This window comes from Struthio camelus, chromosome W (genome assembly GCF_040807025.1).
Source record: "Struthio camelus isolate bStrCam1 chromosome W, bStrCam1.hap1, whole genome shotgun sequence".
Lineage (NCBI taxonomy): Eukaryota > Metazoa > Chordata > Aves > Struthioniformes > Struthionidae > Struthio > Struthio camelus.
Window position 1 is genome coordinate 21043762 of NC_090981.1, and position 13486 is coordinate 21057247.

General features: G+C 36.6%; 1 protein-coding gene across 5 annotated transcripts in view; it reads right to left on the reverse strand.

The window, feature by feature from the left end:
- The window catches only part of LOC138064042 (casein kinase I), a 79421-nt gene that overhangs the window by 64908 nt on the left and 1027 nt on the right, over positions 1 to 13486 (reverse strand). The window lies entirely within an intron of this gene.

Below are 13486 nucleotides of genomic sequence, written 5' to 3' on the forward strand. Positions count from 1 at the left end.
ATTCACCAACGTATTTGTAAATTAAATTGTGTAGTTAAATTCATGTTGCACAGTTGTATAATCCTAAAGAACTTAAAACACTGAACTTTTTATCTGAATTGGATACACAAACCATAAATGAGCAAGTCTCACTTCCAAGGAAATCCATACTATAAGAAAACTAAAGTGTTCTCCAGCTTCCCACCCCACCCCCAACAAACAGGTGGCAATTTTCACATGACCTGATCAGTTATGAGCACAAAGAAAAAATATTTAAAGAAAGGACACTTAAAGCACTGCAACATTATATACAGAATGTATAAACCACTGAGTTAAAAAATACTCAGGCTATACTGTCCTCCACTCTGCTCCATTATACAATCAGTATAATCAGCAGCTTTGCTGCTATTGTTCCAAGTTCATATACCATCCAGATAGAACATGAATTATTCAATAAGCAAAGATGATTTTACTTCATAGCAGTATGTTTTCCTTACTCTTCATTAGAGAAATTTTATTTTAAATCCTCTTTATCTTTTTCCTAGATTCAGTATTCATAACCTAAGAGTACTGCAACATCAGCTATGAGCCAAAAGGATAATCCTACAAGGCCACAAAATAATTTCATTGAATCTTTTTCAGCTACATAACCAAAACTGTGCCATATTTCCCCTTCTCCAGTGTCTTGGAGATAAGTGTCGGTTCTTTAGATTACACCATTATCAAAGACCATACATGCATCACACCGTTTCTTTCACATTTATTGGTGAAAAAACACATTCACTTGAGAGCGCCAGGTGGGTAACAATTTTAAAATACCATGAAATTTTATAGCTTGAACATTTAACTTCTTGCAGGGCCTCACTCAACAGGACATAAGAACATCCTACTCAAAGCCAGTTTTATTAGTGTTTTATTATTTTATTAGTAGACTGCTAAAATTCAAATTCTTATGCAGGGAATGATACACCAGTTAAAAGGCTACACCTAGAAACACATCTCTAGATCACAGAGCTGGATTGTATCTACACATCTCTTAAGTGTTTAAAAACATTGCGGTTAACACTACTAGGCACTATATGCCACATAACACAGACCCTGTTCAACGGTAATAAAAACAAAGATCCTATATAAGAGGGGGTTCAAAGACTATGCATCTCATTTAAGCACCTTCATTCAGACATACCTCAGATGACTGAGCCTGCAGCAGCACCACTTAAACAGCATGCAAGTTTACACATTTTGGGGTGTATGTCATAGCAATGTTCACTTTCAAACAAGCAAGTCACCTTTTAAAATAAAAGCTTACTAGCTAGTATATTCCTTGTTAATGTTCCAGGCTTACTATTAAATAAACCTATGAAGAGAACATTAAAGCTGCTAAATAGAACATTCCAGAGTCAGGAAGTTAAAGTTAAATGAAACATGCAACCTTAACTGCTCCCGGAGGTACCATATGTATTACCATATATAGTTTAACTACAAGATCCCATGTCAGTTCTAGTATCAGCACACTATTTTTCTCCAATTCTACAGGAAGCACAGGAGCTAGGGAGAAAAAGAGCCCACGAAATAAGAAGATGGTAAAAAAAAACACCCCCTGGTTTGACCCTAAACTATATAAAATTTAACCAAGTTCCTACTGCTTTCACACAATACATGTTTTCAGTTTTGCTAGTTCCTCAAGCTTCTTGGTTCACATACCTCCAATCAGCCCAAGGTCCTGCACTTTTGGTACTTCTATTAACGCAACAGCAGAGTTAATCTCTTCACGCCTTCCAAAAGTTTGCAGAGAAAGTTTCTACTGCCTCTTCCACAGCTCTCCAGGAGCCTTCCTCCAACACTACACATAATAATGGAGTTTATGGAATAATTCACCTAGTTAGTAATCCTTGTTTCAGACAAGGACAAGTCCTGTTCAATTTTTAACATTCAACATTGCATTGCAAAAACACACAAACCATGCCGGTATACAGACAGAATTGTTTTTATTCAGCAAAACTCCTCAAAAGTATTTAACAGGAGAAAGACTAATTTACTTCACAGCTCTGAAATCAAGCTTTTATTTTGACAGCTTCCTTGCTAGGTCATCAGTACACAACTGAAATATCTAATCAACTATTTCATGTACTGTTGCACGTCTCACCGAAAGACTAGAGCTAGCCTAAAAGGAACAGCTTAAGACAACTGCATCATTTTAATTCGTTTTTGTGTCTCCATGCAACAGGATAATAGTGAAATTTCAAAATCACAGTAAAAAGCTTCAGAGTTGAAAATTTAGGACAGAAGACTTCAGCAGTTTCCAGCCTCCAAAAGCTTTTGTGATAGAGTAAGAGTCAGCTCTAAATTTAGATGCTGTTTAGTAAGGTTCATTTACTTTTAAAAAAAGTTGAGCAATTATTATTTTTAATTTTTTTATTCCAGTGAAAGAAATTCAAGCCTTCACACAATCCTCATATGATCAAAAAACAGTAGAGTTGATATTACAACAGCTTGATATTATAAATGAATGTAGCTTTATTTTTTAAACAAATACCTTTATTTTTCAAACAAACAGATGCTTCTAGTGTCAGTATCATAATACTTGGTGGGCTATTTTTTAGCTCTAATTTTTGAGCCAGAAAAGAGACTTCCAAATAAAAACTCCATAGTAAAGTCAAATGAAAAGACAGTTAACTCCATAACTTAATAGATCAAAATCAGATTAGATATGTTTGATCAATAATATTTCATGATTTTTTCCATAGTGCAGAAGTTAAAAAAAGTAAACACATTAGCATCTCAGGTGAAAGTAAAGACAAAGTAAGAGCTCTGAAATATTCAAAACATATTGAACTTTCACAGCTGCTACATACACAGATATGTTCTTCAACAAATCAGCACATCTCACTATTTTCTGGTACACTTTTTGCCAGGCAGAGATTGAATTCCATTTCTGTTTTCTGATCATCTCAAAACACCTACAAGCATGACTCAGTCTTTGAATAAATATTAAAAATAAAATTAATTTTTATTTCATAAAGTAAAACTCCTTTTCAAATTTGTGGAATTCTTTCCCTCGTTGTCAATAACTGTACCTAAGCTGCTTTATCATTTTACATTTCTCATAAGGCACTGTCTAAAACTAACCTCAACAATACAAGAACTTATTCACCTGTAACTCCATCCATTTTTGTTCATGTTAATTTCATCCACTTGACATACAAGGGAGATTTTTTCCTAGTCTAAAGCAATCTAATTCCTTTTGTTCTTTTTTTTTTTTCTTTTAAGATAAGAAGAAAATACAGCTTGGTATTGACTATTTCTATAATTTCAGCACACTTGAAGACTCATCATACTTTTAGATGTTAGTTGATTCATCTGAGGAAATTTTAGTCATCATTCTGACTTCAGTCAGGAAAACTACCACGTAAGCATTGTAAGAAAAACATGCAAATCCTCTGGAGCAACACTATTTTCCTCCCCCCAAAAAACAAATATTTCACAGGAGATTTAAATGCATAGGTTAGCCTAAGTCCTTTAGTGACAAGTGAACTACTACATGAGTAAGATGAGAAATAAATGGAACACAAGCCGCAAGGAGGTACCCGAACTGGACCTTCAGCAAGCATCCACATATATGCCACCAAATCCCCTGCTGACAGCCTTTCCCAGCCAGCTTCTGTCTTTAGGAATACCGGAGGCCAAAGCCTAGACACTACACCTTACTCAAAGTGTAGTCACTACATTTATTTAGCATAGAAGTATGCAATATACTAGTGAGCCGGAAATCCTTCATGGAGTTTCATAAGCAACAAGAGAAAACTGGCAACTCAACTACAACTTTTTGATGACATATAGATTAAACACTTCAGCAAGTTGCAGGAGAAGTATAAGATGCAAGTGCTTATTAATTTAGTAAAGCAAATAGAATACTCTTTAATTTCAAACCTAATCAGCTGAAATCCCCTTATAACAGAGTATGCAGGAACTCAGCTATGCAATTTGTTTCTCAGTGCATACGGCCTCAAAACACTCATGCTGATTTGTTTTTTTCTCCAGCACTTAGACTGAGGCAACTAGCAGAACATAAGTGCTCCTGTTTGCATTATCAGCAGTTCCAGTACTACAATGGTTGCATCTTGAGTATCTTTTCTATTACCATTTCTGATACTTTTACTTAAAGTTTTTCATACATTATTCTCCTGACTTGATAACTACCTGAAACTACTACACTGTTTAGGTAGCATGCAGTCTTTTCTGCTTCCACCTTCTGGGCTATTACACCACTCTTGATTAACAGAACAGTTTTGCAAAATATCCAGCAGCATAAACACGGAATAAACAGAACCACATATTTCGGCATACAAATATGAGGTTACCAACCTTCCTGATGCTGATGATTTAAAAATACATACAGTTGTTCACTTACCTCTACTTTAAGATTGTACCTCAATGCTAGGTAGGTAAGATGTTTTTTGTTAACCGAATGCAAATCTACATACAGAGTCTCAGTTCACAAACACATATCGACAAGCTTCACTCACATAAGCAGCCTCACTGAAGACTCTAGGGAACTCAGAGTAACTTTTTCATGAATAAAAATTTAGTTAGTCAAGTCTTCAAAAAAATTATGTTTTCCTTTCTAAGCACATATTTGCCAAAAAATAAATTCCAAAATTGTTTCCTTTTTCCAGTATCAACTGCCAAACATTAATTTCAATGAACGTAATTCATTCAAAGTTGTAGAATGAACTTTCAAATTCGCACATAAATAGCTCTTTTCATAGGAAAAAGTTCATCAGCAAATTACATTACCATGTAAAACCTGCCTTTAATACTCAAAATATAGCAGATAGATCTACTTCTAATTAAAATCTTTTTGCATATCAGTGTGCATATCTAACACATTAGACCAAATACATAAAGTCACTTAGTCAAAGAACAAACTTTGCATACAGTTTGTATTTATTCAAACTAGTTCTGAAAAGTCCATTGTAGTTAAGCTACCACAATTTCTCTTGTAGCGAGGTCTACAGTCACAGTTAAAGAAATCTGAAGGCTACAGACATTCAGACTTTAGTATCTGACCTGTACATTTAATTTTGTCATTTGAAAGACTATCTAATCAACAATAATGCAGTCTTCTCCTGACACCCAGCTGTCAATCCTGGTCAAAACTTTGTCACATCAGGGAACATGAATGGTACTCAGGACCCGTACTCAACATAACTTTACCCAGAAGTATGACAGAATGGACTAATTAAATACAAGGCGAGATCCTCAAGCAATCTCCTCATCTCTGTAAACTGGAAATGAACATCTGCAGATATTTGCTTTCTGTTCAGTATATAAACATGAATATTTTCTTATTGATCTAGAAGAAAAGTTTGACCCTAATCCACAAATCATACTTCATTGCAGGCTTTCACCACAAAAATCCCACCAACTTCATTTTAGATTCCATGCAGGTGGATGCAATCGCTTGCTTGGAAGTTTCATGCATGCATCCTTCTTGCAGGATCAAGTCTCTTCATGTAATCATCATTTTAGAGGAACTGTGCAGTCAGTTTTCAGAAAGGAGAGAAGCAACATAAGAGATGATGAAAAAAGATCCAACAGGGACGGCAAAGTTTATTTGCTAGAGAGCAGAGAAAGGAGGAAAACTGACAGCTGAGTAGCATTCTAGTAACTTGTTTTCTCACTCTTCCAACTTTCCCCTCTCACTTAAATGGGCTACGTGTCCACAGCTGACAAAGCCAACACAGAGTTTGCCAGTGCTACATAATGGAAGCTTCAATTTTTTACATAAATTATTGTACTACCAGCATTTAACTCTTAGAACAACTGAAACGTTTAAATTACAGTTTACTTAACATATCTTTAAGTTGAATATATCAGGAAGTTAGAACAACATAAGGATTACATTGCCACATTTCATCTAATATCATAGCTGGTCTGAAGAGAAAATTAAGCATAACTGAAGCACTCCAGCACTACAAGGAAAAACGTTTCCTAAAAGACCAAAAGACACCAATAACTCTGTTTTCAGGTTAGAATTTGGACAGGATAAAGTAAATAGTGTGCTTTAGCATTCCACAAAGGCTAGACAAAAAAAAACACTGATTATGAACAGCACTTTACCAGATGTACAGTATATCTATATCAGATATCTGTTTAATTCACTGAGTGGGACTAATTTCCTCTCACCCAGATCTTTAATTACAGTCATATTCTATCGTAAGAACTTAGAGGGGGACCAAACTCAAGTTAACTAACTTTAACGCTCGATCTTCAACTTGCAACTGCAATCACATCAGACATTCACTACTGTATAAAATTCGGGAAAAACAAGCCTGGAAAATAATGCATCACATACTGTTGCCTGGCAGGTCAGGATTAGATCCCATACAACAGTCATCTGTCATATGGAACATCGTTCTTCTCTATGTTCTCTATTGAACATTACTCTGCTCTAATCACCCAGAGATATGGTCCTAGCAAGTTTCACAGGCATTGACAATACAGAACTACCAAGAGTATGTTTTAGTACCTACACCTTTCTTCATTTTGATCTTACTTCAATAACCAGTCTATGCTCAACTGTTCCTGAATCATTCAGTTTTTTTCCTACTGCTCTCTTATTTTAGTCCAACTATGACTATACGGAACTGCATCTCAAGGTGTGCTCTGTCATATAAGGACAGTAGGGTTATGTTCACTTGGATTTGGGAAGCAGAAAGTAATCCTGGGTCCCCCCAGCTTTGGTAACAGTCCTAGTCACAGCCCTACTCACTTGTTCACTCTCAAAGTCATGTATTTCCTCCTTTTCTTGGGCAGCAGCAAAGGAAACACTGAAATCTTAAGCTGGAAAATTCTGTGCTAAATTCCAGTGCCCAGCACCACAGTCATCTCATTACCACCATGGAGCAGGTTCCAGAAAAGTTTTGCTTCACTCATGCAGTCTAGACTTCGACATGCTCAGGAGAGATTTCTTCCAAACTGGCAGCTCGGTTGGATATTTATAAATAGTGTTTCTCAAAGCCTTAAAACTCAACAAAACTTCGCTAAACAGTGGAAGGGTTGACAGGCCACCCCATTAAACTTCTGGTTCCCAATTTCATTTGGCAACACCAGAACTGATAAGGAGTTGAGGGTGAGGAGTTTTTTGCCCCCCTCTCTAACTTGGGGGAACAGTCTATTTTAGAAATTAACCAGTTTCATCTGACCTATTCCTATTTTTAATTCTCAGGCAGAAACTAGTACAACAAAATTCAGGCTTAATTTGACAATGTTTTTGCCACTGAAAGTACAACCTTACAACAGATTTTAACCACAGAAGTTCCTGCCAACTCTGTGTATAAAAGGAGTAACACAGTACAAGTGATAAACTATATCTCATGAAAATATCTCTTTTGTAAGTTTTGCAACCAGGAACCTATCAAGGTTTTCTGATAGCAGTAAACAGAAGTAGTAAACAAACATGGAAACCATATGATACTGCTGTTGTAATCTCTAAATCTCAATTAGACAGATATCTTCTACAGCAGTGAGCTCTGTCACACACTACTACCAGATATACTTGCAGCCCTTCCCTCACATGCATGGCTCTCACCACAATGTCTACTTAAAGTATCTTTATTAAAACACAACTACAGCATTATAGCCTCAAAAAGGCTCTTAGAAAATGTTTTATTCTTGCCTAAGTTTAATATAAAAAATGCAATAGATACAAAGAAACATCATACACCAAACCAGAATCACTCTTAGCTACTTGCATATTAAACACATAAGATGCTTAGTGATACTAATTTAAAAAGATTTTAAGCCACAATTAGGATGGCTAATAACAAATTAAAGATTTTATGTAAAACAGACTTAAGCCAATGACCTTCTACCAAACTGAGTGAGCTTTTTAACACAGGTCTCCCAAACTTTTTTTATACGAAACTAATGCTCAACACGAAGTGATCTAGGGTAAATGAAAAGCTCCGAATATGAAATAACTAGTATTCTACTGAAGTGAGTTTTGCCAAGGATCTAATGCAAAGCTAACCACCTTCGCTGATTTTTACTTAAACCAAAATTCTAAGGCACTAAAATACAACTTTACTACATAGTGCCTACATTAAGATACTAAGCTTCTAATTTACTAGAGCGATTAAAGCAGATTCAGACTAATCATTAGGTGGCTCCCCAAAGGCAACAATATTAGCAAGCTTTGTTATCTACAGATTAGCGTTCTATGTCCACACAGCCTTGCTGCAATAACCTCAGTTCCTTGGCAATAGCCTCCATCTTTCCACAATATTTCCAGATCTCCCTCTAACACCTTGAGCTTTCTTTTTGCAAAACATCCAGCTTATTCTCACAATAAACCTATTACTTTCCTTTCTCACTCAGCTAACAGGCCAAATGACAGCATGTGTTGCTGCTTACCCAGTACTGCAAGTTGCAAGTTGAATAGCTGTCAAGCTACTGCCACACAGAACAGATAACATTCTCGCTGCCTTTCCCTGACTGTGGATAATTTATAGATCTCTATCTAAATACTTATTTTCCTAAAGCTTGTAAGAACACAGTATCTTGATGGAGATACAGAAGTTTACACTTGGTTCAAACTGTTCAGAACATTCCAACACTTACACAGGCAACAGACAAGAGAACCGCAGATCAGGCGCGCTTCATTTCTTTAAAAAATAAGACAATTTTTGGAATAAAATTCTGAGTACAATTAACAGATTTCAGAGCTCAGGGTCAGAAAATTAATAACAGACATCAAAAGGGCATTTCTGGTATGCAAAGACATTGACTTCAGTTTGGTAAAATTTTAGAGTAATTTGGACACTGTCTTCCTGTTGTCTGTTTATGAAAATCTTTCCTCTGTTAACTGTAAATTCAAGCTGCATCATTTGTTATCTTTTCAGATTTAGACAGAACTCAGCCTGTTGATAGAAAATATTAACTACAAGTAAAAAGTCAAACTTTCATAACTTGATACACAGAGCAATCTGCTCCTAGAATAATATAGGAAATGAATGAATAGCAAACATTTGAGTCAATTTTGCTTAGAAAAGGCAAGGAGGAACATTTCATGCTGGGCTTCTTTGTTTTCAAAAGTCACTGTTTGTAAGCCATAAGTAAGAAAACAGCAGTCAGGTTTTAAGTGGAGCATGTCTCCCATGACCCTAACTGCAATCACGTCCCTTGCTGCTATCTCCACACAGTGCAGAATTTTCTGTTAGATTTCTGCATTTACAGCTATCATCAACATGTAAACCGACACAGGCAATATCATCAACTTATGAAAATGACTATCACGATTTTACGCTGATCGAACTCCTCTTAAGCAATATTTTTAAAGTTGCTTTATATTGTATTAAGAAGCTGTTGATACATGAAATGCCATTCATACCTTCCTATATAGAAATTCTAACTGCTTTAAGGCCAAATATATAGTCCTAAAAAGGAAAACATTTAGTGCCTTAAATACAGAAAGGTACCTGAGGACATTACAATTTTAAAATAGTACTTGTCTCTACACTGCAAAGGTGTATCATACCCCGGACTAAATCACATGTTCCAGTAAAGCTGATTTGCCACAGAAGCTCCTACTTCTGAGGCTCAGCACGTCGTTTTCTACAAAAATCTAGCCCATGCAGCCATTCAAACATACCAGATGAACACGCACCATGTAACTAGCTTCCCGAGCCCAAAGAAATCAAACCAGCAAAACAGTTCTAAGGCTGCAAGACAGCCAGTCTAAGTCTGAAAATGTTTCGAAAAAGTGTCATGAGACAATACTCTGGCTTAGCAGACAGAAGGGGAAGGCTCTCCTCTCCTGCTACAGGTGTCTGCTGCTCCTACTGCTTGCATGCTCAACAGCCCCAGCACTCAAACTCCTTTATAAAGCCATTAAATTCACTACCCTAGCAGAAGGTTAATACACTCACAAATAACTTGCTACTAACCAGCAGCGTAAACAAACTTAGTGGAGGGTACAAGAAACAAATACAGAGTAAGAGAGGGGGTACAAAACTGCACGGCCAGGAACGGGGCAGGAGAGGAGAGCCTGGGTAGCAAAGATCAGGACTTTCTCACTCAGCAACAGCCAGACATTAAATCACATTTTAAAGGCAGCATACCTGCTCTCAGTGAACTCCATATGCTAACCGCCACCTGAACACTGTTGTTAACTGCCTGCTTTTGTTTAAAATGGTTCAGCTACTGTTATTGCACATAGTTTACTAAATAAAGACCAAAATAGGATCTCAAGAATTACTCAGAGAGAAAAACAATACAATAAAGTGTGATAAACAACATACTTTATCAACGAATCTAGGTCCTGCTTGTCAGAGAACATCTCAGAATTTTTACACTACTGATTATCTTCTACTGTTACATTCCACATTCTCACTGCCTTAATATTTGAACATAGCAGAATTTAAACTTGTGATCGACGAAGAGTACAACTTGTCATACAGGTAATTATAGCCATGTAATCTGGAGAAAAATCCATCTGGGGAAAATGATATTAAAATCACTAGCAAATTAAGTACAGTAAACAGCTATAAAAAAGTCTCTATCTTAGAACTTAAACAGGCTAGTAAGCTGAAAGGGAAAATGAAGGGGAAAGGAAAAGCTGTTACATTGTATTAGTCATGCTCCGCATGGAGTCAAATCAAGTAACCAACACAGTTACAATACTTAAATACCTTACCTTTATATCCATCATGGAGTTCAGTGACACAGTCATCTGAGTACACATTTTTGTAAGCCCTGTAGGTCTCCTCCTATTCTTAACTCCATTGTTAAGTGTTACAGACTTATGTTTACAAATATTCCCTAGACCTTTTCTTAGAAAGTAGTCCCCTATTCAATCATTTAAGGTAATGAATATTATATATCCACTAATGCACATTAGAACTGAATATAACACAGGTAAGATAAACCTGACCAAAAGATGTTCCTCTATATATTTTGAATACAGACTCGAGTATTTTACTACTTACTAAAAGAACTTACTTTAAAACTCCTGAAATAGAACTGTCAAAATCCAAAACCAATCCTACAGCACAGACTGGCATTCTCACTATGCAGAAGAGTAGACTTATTAAATGATAAGTGGCTTACCTAAGGTCACAGAGGGACAGATGTTTCAGTGACTAGCTCTAACTAATCATCAGCCTAGCTTTTGACAACCTTCTTACTCCTCTGCTTCTATTTCTGCAACTATTTAGCTTAAATAACTACACACCTTTTCCTTCATCAAACTATTTCAGCTGTGGCCTGCAAATTCCTAGAACTCCACTGACAATGTCTAGGGGGCTACTCTCCTCACAAGGAAGCTCAGAAAAACAAGCCCATCAGCAGCACACTTAATTTCACTTCCATTGGTTCTCCACCAGCATTGAAGTGTTACAATGCCTCCATAGCCAAAAAATCCCCAAATCAGGGCTTCCACAAATTAAGTATGTGACAAATAGCTAAATATTAGTTTTTTCACCTTTTAATAGACTGGAGAAAAATTATATATAAGCCTCAAAACCCTTCAAAAGAACTTTACAGGCACAAAAATAAAGCAAAGTACACAGTTCTTTTGCTTTTGCCCACTCTTTCAGGGTACATTAGTTACTCCTTGGGAATATTCATCACGCTAGACTCCCATTTTCATCAGTAAATAACTCTCATGCTTCATTATCAGTTTAAGACCATCTATTCACAGTCTACAGCTGAAAAGTGTTGTCCCACTCTTCCCCTAACACAGGGTCAGCTCTGATGCTCAACCAAGAGGCCCACAGGATTGACTAAAACTTTTTCTGGCAGTATTGGTTTCCAGCTGGCTTGGCAAGCTTAAACTGTGAAACCGCACCCCAAAGTCCTTTATAACAACTCAGTTCTTCCCATGCTTTTACATCTGCCTTTAACTGCATTGTTATCTTTGTACACATTTTCAAAAAGCAATTGAAAAGGAAAAGAAAGTTAATGAATAAGAACTAGCTATGTTTTTTTACAACAGACTGAAACTGGGTAGCTGGCATGACTTCACTGATTAAAAAACTAGACAAAGTTAGTACTGCTGATCAGGATCCTGTCCTTTAGTGTGTTATTTTTGTAATTAAGAGATACTTGCAAAAAGTAACAGCTATTGCCGCTTCCCTATGCCATGCATTTCATCTGTTTTTGTCTCAAAGTCCTAACAAAATTAAATTCATCCTGAGCATCAGGAGACTTCCTAATATTTCCTTTCTTAAAAAAAGAATCTGTCTACCTGTTTACCACGTTATTTCTGTATTTTACACCAGCAATATCGTTTATTTCCAATGTAAATAGTTTCACTTATTGAAACTTCTCCTTTCAAAAGAAACTAACAGAAAAGAAGGATGCCGGGTCTATAGAACACCTCCTTAAATTTAGTTAGAGATTCTCATCTTTTCTCCTTGAAAAACAACCGCACTACTCATCTTGGACCATAACACCCTAACCCGGCTCAGGACAAAACATATCTACAAAAATATACTAGCATTCAGAAAGGGGCAAATTTACAGTGCATATAAGTTCCTTTATCACTACAGCAGTCATAACCCAGGTGGCAATACTTAATACACTTAAGTGTGCTTCACTTGTTATCATCTTAGGAACAGGCACAATAAGAGATATTTTTGCATACTCATACATTCCAGTCCAAAAATTTATATGGCTAAAAAACACAATGCGCTATGAGAACACTCTGAAGTTAATAAAGCTCAAATTTTCACCTACATCAAACGACCATATTACAAGAAATTAAGGAATCTGATCTTATTCATTCTACTAAAAACTACACTTAAAGGCCTTTATGCCTTCACATAATTATGGTTCATCAGTTTTTAAAGCAGAAAAAAGTCATTTTAAAGTAAATTCTAACAATCTTGAATGCACAATTTCTATGTATTTAGTTACAAACACCTTACATAAAGTGCATTGGAAAAAGATCTTTTATCATGTTTAATTGCTTTTACATGCAGCACACCACTGTAATACCAATTAAGAGCTTGCCTGCAAAGTCAACAGGAAAACCCTTAAAAATAAGCTTTGTAATAATTTCTCAGCAAATCACTTAGATGATTAAAATCTCTAAGAGCAATCGATCAATCATAAAAACCACTATCTCCACTGCGTGCGTTTGTAAATACTTAAGAAAACCAGCAATGCCAGCCCACCTTGTCTCCAACATCTACTAAAAAATCCGTATAACGCACTCCAGCAACCTACTGCTACAGAAGAGGAAAACAAACAAAAGCAGCGTAACTCATGGTTAGACTAATCGTCACCAAGAGCATTGAAACAAACGAGAGTCAGGAACGGAAACAAGCCGGTAGCCACACTCCTTCAGAAACACAGCGCAGTTAAAGGTTTCAGGGCGATTGCTTTTGCCACACAGCAGAGAAACCGCAGGAAAGCGAGGCCCTTCCACCGCCATCCCCCGGGGGGACGGAGGAAGCGCTCCGCGCTCCCAGCACCGGCACGGCCCGCGGCAACCGGCACG